Consider the following 12,361-nt stretch of genomic DNA (forward strand, 5'->3'; position numbering starts at 1 on the left):
GGTATAGGTTATACTTCATCCATCTAAGGAACCTTCCATTTCTGATCATCTATTTAGCTACAATGATATGCCTTTTTTCATACTGCCAGTTGTCTATCTTCCAACAAAATCAGATAGCACAGAAGGGGACTTATGTGAACAATTAAAACATACTGCAATAAATTGCTTTGTATCACTTTTCCATCCCACTACCACTTCTTTTTTGTTCACTTGCTTCTCTATATGAACAAACTCTAGTTTTAGAGGGGAGAGAGCATATAGAGGTATCCAGAGCATAGGTTGTATAAATCCATTTATACATGGGAGAACAGAGTACACTGATTTTTTTTCCAGATTCTATCTTTTTAGGTTCTCAACAATAAGAACTCATTACCTCATATCCATACCCATACCCAAAATTGCTACTAGGAAAATCACCAAAAAAAATTTAATTATTATAATTCATTATATTTTAAATCTGTGGAACAAAACAAGCTTTTCCATAAAATATTTAATAAAAATGATGACTAAACATGAAAATGCAAATCTATTATTTTCAACTTGCTATTCCTTTTAAATATATAATAAAATTTCTTTCTTCCTTCTTTTATCTCCCTTCCCCTACAACCTAAAGATGAACCATCACAATCACAGATTTAGAAATGAAAGAGACCTTAAAGGTCATCTAGTCCCGTTTCCTTATTTTATAGATGAAGAAAATGAGAGCATAAAAAGGTAATTGACTTTCTAAAGATCACACAGGTGACAGAATCAGAGACAAAATTCAGGGAGGGAAGGAGATAGGAAGGAAGGAAGGAAGGAAGGAAGGAAGGAAGGAAGGAAGGAAGGAAGGAAGGAAGGAAGGAAGGAAGGAAGGAAGGAGAGTGGGGGGAGGAAGGAAGAAAGAAAGAGAGAGAGGAAGGGAGGGAGAGAGAGAGAAGAAAAGAGAAGAGAAGAGAAGAAGAGATGGAGGAAGGGGGAGAGAGAGAGAAAGGGAATGAAAGAGAGAGAAGGAAGCAGAGAGAAAGGGAGGGAAGGAGGAAGGGGGGAAGCCAGGGAGGAAGGGAGAGAAAGAAAGAACTTAATCATCCCATCTCCTCCAAGTTAACAGAGTAGACAATTTATTTTTAGCTATGCTTTTTTACCTTCTCTCTCCATATCATACCTGTGTATTCAGTTGGAAAATTGCTTGCCTAAGCAAAGTACATTAACATTTCACAAATCTTCCAGTTGTTTCTGTGTTTATTTTTCTGTAGAAATGAAAAGTTTCCAAAATTAGCCAGAGCCAAATTGGCCGTGAGATAAGCTGTCTACTGTAGAGTAAAGACTGGGGGGGAAGAAGATGACCTTCTCCTTTTCCATATCTACATAAGCTTGGAGATGAAGGATGCTTCTATTTATGTGCAGGCAAATCCAATTGTAGCTATCACTTAGGAACTCTCCATATTCTTGTTGAGATTCTGCCATAGAAGTTTATTGGACTTAGGTGGGCCTAAGAAATAGGTAGTATTCACTGTCTTCTAAATCTTGTGAAACACATTTATTAGCTATTTGATGCTAGGCAGGTCAGTTACCTCTCTTTGCCTCAGTTTTTTCTTATGTAAAATTAGGAGGGGAGAATGACTTCTTAGGTTCCTTAATTTCTTCAATCCTATGACTATTAAAAGTTATAGTTTCTTTATCCATAAATTATAGTAGCTATCTCACAGGGTTGTTGTGAAGTTCAAATAAGATAATGGATGGAAAATATTTTGCAAACATTAAAGTATATAAGCATCAATTAATGCTATTTACTGCAACATTGTATGTTATACAATCAGTCTGTAAATATCTCAGGATGTGATTTTGCAACAGCCTCAAATTCTCTCAAGCACATTCTCTGATACTGAAAGAAGAGGAATAAAATGAATCCTGGGATCATGAGATTCTGAGTCAGCCATTTTATTTTATTTTTTTTTACTTTTTTATTTTTTTATTATAGCTTTTTATTTACAAGATATATGCATGGGTAATTTTTCAGCATTGACCCTTGCAAACCCTCTTTTTCAGCTTTTTCCCTCCTTCCCTCCACCCCCTCCCCTAGATGGCAGGCAGATCCAAATATGTTAAATATGTTAAAGTATATGTTAAATAAAATATATGTTTACATATCCATACAGTTATTTTGTTGCACAAAAAAAATCAGACTTAAAAATAAGGTAAAAATACCTGAGAAGGAAATCAAAAATGCAAGCAGACAAAACCAGAGAAAGTAGAAATGCTATGTTGTGGTTCATATTCATTTCCCATAGTTCTTTCGCTGGATGTAGCTGGTTCTCTTCATTGTTGAACAAATGGAACTGATTTGGTTCATTTCATTACTGAAGAGGGCCAGGTCCATCAGAATTGATCATCACATACTATTGTTGTTGAAGTATATAATGATCTCCTGGTCCTTCAGCCACCCATTTTAATCAACAATCTTCTACTTCAATCCCATTTTACAGATGAAGAAACTGAAGTTCAAAGAGTTTAAGTGATTGTCCAAGGTCACAGAGCCAATAAGCAGTGATTCGGGTTCCATCATCTTTGTGACTCCAAATCAAATGTTCTTCCTACTAGTCCACATGACTTCATGCTCACTAAGCTATGATTTCTAAGACGTTACTATAACTTACTGGTGATTTCAAACATCATTCTGCATTTGTCTTGCATGACTTTGTCAATTTTCTCCCCCTTTATAAGATCAGTTCTTTAGGGCAGGGATGATGTTTGCCTTTCTTTGCATGATCACATTTCATTGACTCTTATATTCACATGCATACACATAGACATTATCTATATGTCTCTATGATAGATGCATGGTTGGATAGATGGGTACACGAATACGTACATAGATGATAGATAGATGAAAGAGAGAGAGAAATGGATATTTTCTACTGCACAAGTCAACTCATGAATACTTCACAAGAATACCTGACATTGTGAGAGGCCAGAAAGACATCCAGCTCCAAGCAAATGCCATTTTTTCCCTACCAAATTGTAAAGGAAAATGAATAAAATAGGATATAATAATGAATAATAGGATATAAGTCTACAAACAAATGACAGGCAATAACTGAGTCATCTTCTGGGGATTGGGAAGCAAGAACTTAATCACCCAGATGTCTGAATCAAAAGCTCTGTTTTATGATGTCAGCTCATGACTCATTGTTGCCTCATTTAGCAGCCCTCCTATTGGGGCTAGTCCCCAGGATTTCAGTGAAAATTATGTATAGTCAATCACCACAGATCATCCCAAACTTGGTGTGCAAAGTCTTCATGTTGTCTCCCCTTTGCCTTTTACAAAATTTAACACAGTGCCTGGAGTGGGGGAGGGGGGGAAGAAGAGGGGAGGAGGAGAAGCACTTGATAAATGTTTATTAATTAACACAGTGCAGCAGCTATTAGATTGAGATAGATACAAACCCAAATAATGGCTCTACCACTTGCTATGTGACCTTGGATAAGTTTGTCAGTATCCTTTGGCCTCAGTTTCCTTATCTATAAAATGAAGATAACATTTACCCTTATTTACTTCACAGGGCCCATTGGAGTCAGCAGACTGCCACAGGGGTCCATGACATAAAAAAGGGTTAAGAACCTTTGTTTTATATATGAGAGGAGAGTATCAGTGTTTTCATTAGTATAAGGATGTCCTAACATATAAACTATCCACAGATGCAGTTTTGCAATGCGTTTGCAATTAATAATCTTGGAAAGCTGCCCCAAAAGGTTGCATCTTGGCAATGATCACAGAGCTAATATGCATCAAAGACTGATTTTTGTTTCTTAAAGGTCAGCTATCTATCCAGTGTACTGCTTTGTCTATCTCAAGGTGTGTGTGTGTGTTTATGCACATATACACAAATATTCACATAATTGCATGTGCATATTTGTGTGTATACGTGTACATATTATATGTGCATGTATACATATGCATATAAATTCATATGTAATATAATTTTGTGGATGTAATTTATCTAATATAAATGATATAGTACATAAATGACATGCATAGATAATTTGATCTACGACGTAGACCATCTGCCTCCAAGGAGATGGCAATTTTTGCCTTGATGGGAACAAAAAACAAGTCTAAATATTTGCTCTTGTACTCTCCTGTCTTCAAGAAGGATTAGAATCATGGATGTCTGTGACACATCAAGTATTGGTAGTGTAAGGAAGAGGTTTTCAAAGTATAATCCAGAGAATCCTGGGGTCTTTCAAACTCTTTTGGAAAGTCTACAAATTTAAAAAAAATAGTTTTTATTTCTAAAATGAAAAATATCTATAAATAAAACTCACATAAATAACTCTGAACAACTCCTTAATAATTTTAAAAGTATAAAGGGATAATGAGAACAGCAATTTGATAACTGCTGGTCTAGAATATGATTCTTTTGAGATTCAGGATAAATATCATTTTTCCCTGATTTCCCTGATACTTTCAAGATGAACATAGTAACTTATTCTCACCAGCTTAGTTTCTTTCCATAAAACACAAAACAATCTTAGAAAATGACCAAATCCATTTTTTCCAAACAAATAGTAAATAGAATTAAGAGAAGTATACAAAATACACAAAAATGAATGGATTCTTCAATTTGGGATTGAGATTGGGATTGGGAATTGAGATTGAATCTCAACTTGACCAAAGGGGAAATCATCTTACTTGGTAAATACATGCTTAGCAGTATCTAAGATTTTAGGAAGTCAAGGTCAATGGACATGTGGGAGACCAACTTCCCCACATGCCTGAAGCTGTGGGGAAATCTCCTTTTAAACATTCAAAATCAACTTTCTTTCTTTCCATCTTTTTTGAACTTCTCCTTTTCTCTCTAGTCTCTGAATTTTAAAATGTTTGCCCAATTATTCAAATATGCAACATCAGGTCTCTCAGACAATCAAGAATCACATTTCACAGATGACAGTACTGTTCTTTAGAGAACCATCCACCTCATGGGAAAGAAAAACATGGGGAAAAGTCTACACATATATGAGATATATGATATATATTACTTTGATTCCAAAGAATCATGGAATTGGAATTGACTTGAGAGTTCATCTAATCTATCCTTCCATCTAGTATAAGAAGCTCTAGAGGAGATCTCACATTGTCATTCAGTCACTGTTTAAACTCTTTCAGTAAAAAGAAGTTCACTATTTTATGAAACAACTTGTTCCTTTGTAAGATAGTTCTTAATACCACATGGTTTCCTTATATAATCCATTTTTACTTGCTCTGAAATTGAACATAGAGAGTACTATGTTCAAAGAAGGGATAATTTTGATAACAGGTGTACTTCCATTGACTTGAACCCTCATTCTAGATTGCCAGGAACCTTTAAAAGAATTGACATTCAAAAGCAATACCTTACTGGCAAATCAGGAAAAGAAACATGCAATCTAAAAGTAAAACACTTAAACTCTCTCTCTCTTTTTGCATTGGTAAGGATCTATTGATATGGAATGTTACATATTTTGTGAGAGTTAATGTGTTAATTTTGCTGAACTGCTCTTCTCTTTCTAAACTCTGCTGCAAGGCATGGCTTGATGAGTAGGAGAAAGGTGTGTAATCATAAATAAAGATAATGTGAGCACAAACTATATCCATAAAGATTTTTAATATAGCATTTGAGATCAAAACAACTGTTTTTTTTAAGTGAAAAAACTATTTCATATGCCACTCAAGAGATTAAGGTCTAAACTTCAGACAAAGGAGAAGGAGTTTGAGGGGATTAAAATCCCTGGAAACTCATAATCCCAGAAGAGAAAAACATTACAAGTTTTTGTCTCAAACTGAAGATTTGAAAGTTCATTCATTTCTTCATTACTTGCCAATTTTTCACTACCTGAGACATAGGAAAAAGTATTCCTTCCATCTATTTGATTTGCTATCCAACAATAGTTATGCTCTATAGCAGGACTAATTCTAGGAAGACACTGTTTTCTGTCTTCAAGTAAAGAAAGTTTCTTTCTCTAGGACCAGAAAACCTTGGGCATAGCCCACAATACAGTCATTCCTACTCAACAGAATCACACTCCACAAACTCATATCCAACCTTAAATCCTCAGCAGCTTAGGAAAAAACAGATTTACTGAATAACATTTCTAGTACTTCTCCATATTTTTTTTCTTCTATCTCCTCTGTCCATGATAAAAATTTCCTGCATCCAAGCATGAACATGTCAAAGAATTTAACTCCTAGGAACTTCAAAAAGGTTCATCTTTAAGACACAGAACTCATAGAAAATGTAGTCCTATCATTTATGCAGGTCTATTATTTCTATATTGAGTCAAAATATACCCCCCAGAAACTTTATTATCTCTAGTTCTACTCTCTAGAGCAATGTAGAATAAGCTTGGGTGAGTCTCAGAGAGAATATAATGACACTGAAGAACAATTTCAAATGGCACAATGTATCTGCATTCTTTTGGGAAACATCAATAGCAGAATAGCATTGCATAGAGCAATCATTCACGATGATATCGTTTTAAGGAAAACATAGAGAATGATAGAGATAAAGTAAAAGGAACTGTCCATGGTGCTGTAACTTTAAAACTGTAGTGCACATTAAAGAAAAAACTGATAATCCGTTTCATTTTTTTTCCACCTTTCATGTGTATCATAAAATCATCATTAGTGATATAATCTTGGAAAATAAAAGACAAGTCAGATAGATGATTTATCAGAATATTAAAGGTATAGTTTTCCTGGGTGGAAGTGGCCCAGATTTGCCCACAGTCTTGATGATTAGCATCTGTCTAAGAACATGAAATGGGATAACTACCACTTCAATGTAGGAGCCTTGAGAACCCATTAAGTTCATATCTTCATTGTTTTCTAATTAAATCATAGATTTATAAACCATTTAATCCAACTCCTTCATTTTATAAGTGAAACTAAGACCCAGAAAATGTGTGATTTCCTAAAGAGAGAATAGATTGGAATGTGTACCTTCATAATATCAAAAAAGATTTTGGGAGAAATTTTTTTTAAAGTATTTCAATGCAAAACCTTGGAGAAATTTAAAATTTGAGAAAATCAGCCTTAAAATGCTGGAACTTGGAAGCCTAACATTTAGTCACATCAGCAAGAAAACTATGAAACTTGACAAAGATGGGATGGAAATGAAACCTAGGAAAATCATTTCATGACATCTCAGCAAACTAAGGAGAAAGTCAGCAAACACAGTTATCATTTAGATGATGTATTGCATAGAATATCAGATTTGGGGATCAAAAAAACCTGAGTTTAAATATTGATTTGAACACTTATTAGTTATTTGACCCTTATTTCTTTCTGAACCTCAGTTTCTTCATCTATAAAATGGAGATAATAATCTTATCTTCCACATAGGTCAGTGTAAGGATAAAATAAAATAACATGTAGAATGCTTTGCAAACTTTAAAGCACTATATGAATTTTAGTTGTGATCATTATTATTATTTCTCTCAGGAAAATCCTTGGTGCAATGAACATCCCTCTGATGCACCCTACAAGGGGCATGAAGGAATAAAGGAAACATATAGAAGATTCTGTAAAGAATCCCCATTCCTCCACCTCCTTAAAAACTTTCAATGTCTCCCTATTTTTTTTACAATAAAATACACATTTCCCAGTGTGGCATTTAAAATCCTTCCCAATCTGGCTTCACTTACCTTTCCAACTTTTAAAATATGACTCTCCTTTATATATGATACATTTCAGACATTGCTCCTAATATTTTTAAGGAGGTGAATGACAATTATTTTAGGAAGCTTGACTTGACATGTGTATGGAGAATAATTTGGAAAGGAGAGAGACTGATTGATTAAAAGTCTATTTCAATAGTCCAGACAAGAGGCAGTGTCCAAACAGCTCTCAGAGCTCTCTGCCTCCTGAAATTACTTGATATTTACTTGTCTATATACACATGGTACCTCCCAAGAGGAATATAAGCTCCCAGCAGACAGGAAATATTTCATTTTTGTCTTGATATCCTTAATATCTGGCACAAAATATTCATTACACATAAATGTTTGTTGAATTGAATTCTCATTTGGATCTCTGGCCACTAATCCATCAAAGAATAAACAGGCCTTAACCAAGGTAATGATGTTGTGAATAGAGAGGGGAACTAATACAAGAGAATTGACATTTGTCCCCTGATCCACATATCTCTCAAATGCTCTGTCTTCCTTTCTAAATGCCAGTGAAACTTACTTAATGCTTTGCTATATCACATTTTCCTTTTCATTTGTTGTTATTTTTTTAATTTATCAGGATTGTATGTTATCTTCCCCTTATTAAAGACTTGGGGAAGTCATAACCTTCATGGGCCTCAATTAATGCAGTTGTAAAATGAAGATATTGAATTAGATCATAGCTATCAAACTCAAATAGAAACATGTCCCTATGGGTTGCATATGAACTTTAAAAAACATAAATTAATATTATCTTTTTATTGTATTTTTTAAACATGTTCCCACTATATTGTATTCTGTCCACATAGCTTGCAATCTGCAGGTCATGAGTTTGAAAACTCTGGTCTAGATAACTTTTAAGATTTATCTCTTCCACATTTAGATCCATAATCCTGTGATATAAATAAAGAACGGATTGTGAAGATATATAGAATCCTACTGTATCATCTCCTTCAGGACCACTTTTCAAATTCCCAATAACATTGATAAATTAGGTCCCTAGAGGGTCTCCTTACTCTTACCACAAACCAAATTGGGTCTCTTGATTAATTAGTTAAAGTGAGGGGTGTCAAACCACTCCTTATATTACCATCAACCCTGACCTCACATGCATGTATGTATATGCACACACATACACACAGAGAAAACATAAACACATATTACTCTTTTCATTCTCCAAATGATATTTTCCATCAGACTTTTTAAAAGCCTCCACCAATTATCTCCCTCTTATTCTATGCTCTTCTTTTTTTTTATTTTCTTACATTTACCCCTCTTTTCTCATTAACTTAAGTTTTGCGCTGAGCTCTGCATCCCATCTCAGAAGTTTCCCTCCTCCTGCCCACCATACTACAATAAAAAGTAGAATCTTCTTTCTCAAGTATCTCCTCTTGATAACAGTGCCAGACAAACACTGGTTATCCAAGGCTATTAAAAAATGGTATGGTGATTTTTGATTCATGTGTAAACTGGATTTAAGTGAGGCAGAGTTGCATGAAGTCATCTATCTCACTCTTTCTTCTAAAGTCATCACTGCCCAGTGGCAGGATGGGATCAAAACTCGAGATGCAGTGGATGATCTTGATGTCTTGGATGTCCAACCAAGCTCTAAGCACTCCACAATACCTTCTGCACCTGCCTTCATGGCCATTGGGATAAATTATTCTCATCCATCATTCCACCAAGGGAAGTCTTTGCATGCTTGGAGTAGACACCCTCTAACTCACTGTAAGGTTTGCCTTCAACCTGGTTTAGCCCATCGGCCAAAACAATTTATCGCAGTGTGGCTGCTATGGATGCGACAGCTTCTTGGAGCCATAGGTGAGAGTTAGATGGATTAGATGGACATTAAAGGTGGAAAGCCGTCCTGTAAAGAGCTCAACAGACTTCACACCAGAGGTACAAGTCTTCCCTGAACACACCTCACACCTCAAGTCTAGGATAATTTGTCATCCCTAACCATCTAACCACTTCAAGCTAGGTAGGTCCCTGTTATGATCTTAGAGAATCAGAATCTGAGTTGGAAAGGACCTTCCAGGCCATTTAGCCTAAAAAGTATCTGAAATAAAAGTTCTTTCTGAAATATTGCTAACAAATAGTCTGATAGGCTCTATTTACTCCAGTAATTAACTTACTACCTACAGAGGCAGCTTATTCCACTTTGTTGGGATATTTTTGTTGTGTTGAGCTAAAATATGCTTCTGCAACTTCTACTGATTGTTTCTAGTTCTACCCTGTGAGATCAACCAAAAAAAATCTAATTTTTTTTCCAACTCCTAGACTTTCTAATACTTGGAAGCAATCGTACCCTATTGAACCCAAATCTTCCTTTTTTTCAAGTTAAATATCTCCATTGCCTTCAACAAACTAAGTTGAGGTTTTCAACTACTAAACTCAAAATCAAAAGACCTGAGATCAAGTATACTTCTGTCTTAACCCTTATTAACTTTGTGATCATGAGCAAATCAAAATTTCTACAAGCTCCAAAATACAAACATTAAGAGTAATGCAAATTAAAATCTATCTAAGATCTTGCCTCACAATCATGAAATTGGTAATAATAATTAATAATAACAACACTAATAATAATAAAAGTTTAAAAGAGACAAGTCCAGCGGGGCTGTTAGAAGATAAGATGTTTTATATTCTTTTGAAAAAGCTATCTAAATTGGCACAAACATTCTGGAAAATATTTTGAATTATTAAAAAAAAGTCACTAAATTGTTCATATCTCTTGGCCCAGAAATCCTACCATTGGGTACATTCCCCAAAGAGCTCTCATACATACCAAAGCATTCATAGAAGCAATCTTTGCAGGAACAAATGATGATGATAATGATGGAAACAAAGTAAATGCCTATTGACTTGGGCATCATTATGTCTATGTCTATGAATGTGATGGGATATTATTTTTTCAAATCAAATACAAATGACGACTTCAGAGAATTCAGATGCCCCAGTGCCATTTTTCTGATCAGTTATTCAGTCTTTTCCCTCATATGTCTTGGATGAAAATGTAATTTATTCTTTATGCCCAAGTAGTTCATATTTGGTTTCTCCACCTATGAAGCCAAAAATGATTACTCAAAGGCAATTCAGAGCTTCTCATAATCATTTGAACAACAATGAATCCAGAATCATGGATAGAGATAGGAGGCAGCAAAGTACAGAGGAAGAATATGGGCTCTGAAATAAAAGAAACTTGTTTCAAGTTTCAACTTCTGGTACCTACTAGCTGTGTGACTTTGGCAAGTCACTTCCCCAGTCACCAGTTTCTTTACCTCTAAAATGAGGGGGTTAAACTAGAATGTCTTTGAGGTCCCTTTCATCTCTAACTCTGTGATGTCATGAATTAATTTTTATTGAGGTTAATCTGACAGATAACCTCATTTGTACCTATTTTTGTATGTTTTAGCTTAGTTTGAAGTTCTAAGCTATTACTAATTAACTGATAATCTAAAATTTATGTGGATGTTTATCATTATGTGCAACTTTTTTTTGGTCAAGACCATGTGATTTCATGTATCGAACCTACTGTATAAAAGTTGTACCAACAATGATAAGCAATTATTAGTCTTAGAGAACTGTTTGAGTCACTGAAGGAAGTTAAGTGCTCTATCCAGTCGCACATTCATTTTGTCAGAGGCAAGACTTGAAATCAGGATTTCCTGACTTGGAGACCAGCTTTGTATCCATTGCCATTCTTTGTGAGATCATGCCTTTTAAATATGAAGGTGATAACATTAGTCCATTCTTTATCAGTTAAAGCATCTGCAAGATGATAATTAGGTTTGCTCTGTACCAGTCCACATTCCCTTGCCTAATCATCCTTGTAACTAATGGCAACTGCATGAAAGATGTCTGAAATAGGATTGTTATCTAATCAGAGCTAACTTGCCCACTCCAGTATTGGAGCTGATAATCATGGAAGCACAGAATTACAGGAATAGAAGAGACTCAGAGGTAATCCTGTGCAACCTATGTCTAAACAAGTCTCTGACAAATAAACCAGTCTCTTCTTGATGGCCTTCACTAAAAGGGAATTCATTATCATTCAAACCAGTCTATTCCACTTTGGGACAACACTCACTGTTAAAGAAGTTTTTCTTGATATCAAATCTAAATTTACCTATTTATAATTTCCACTCATTTTTTTTCTACTTCTATTTTCTGGAGTTGCCTAGTTCCTTTGTATCATTACAGTAATATGCTGGAGTCAGAGCTTGCCAATTTATGAAAACCAGTTGTTAAATTTTCATTCCATGCATTTATTTGTACCTCAGAAATAGGCAAATATTATAAATGAGACTTGGTTTATTATTTTCTTGATTGTCTAGACTTAATAAATTGATGGAGAAAATGGTAATGATGCAGATTAAACTTAAATATTTTTTTCAGCTTTGTGTTAAGTATTTATCAACATACCACAGACCCCAATCCATTAAGCTAAACATCCCAAGATTAAAACATTGTGAAACTATACATGTACACACACTCATACATTTATATGAGGGTGGGTATAGATAGATGTATACATATAATTGTTTCTTTTTACATATCTCAGTATTTTATAACCCCTCTTCTAGGCTGGTTAGCGAGAGATGAGTATTATATAAATGATATAATATCTGGTCTAGAAGAAGAAATAGATGTGTTCTGCTTGGCCCCAGCAAGT

Source organism: Antechinus flavipes, chromosome 3 (genome assembly GCF_016432865.1).
Source record: "Antechinus flavipes isolate AdamAnt ecotype Samford, QLD, Australia chromosome 3, AdamAnt_v2, whole genome shotgun sequence".
In the NCBI taxonomy this organism is placed as follows: domain Eukaryota; kingdom Metazoa; phylum Chordata; class Mammalia; order Dasyuromorphia; family Dasyuridae; genus Antechinus; species Antechinus flavipes.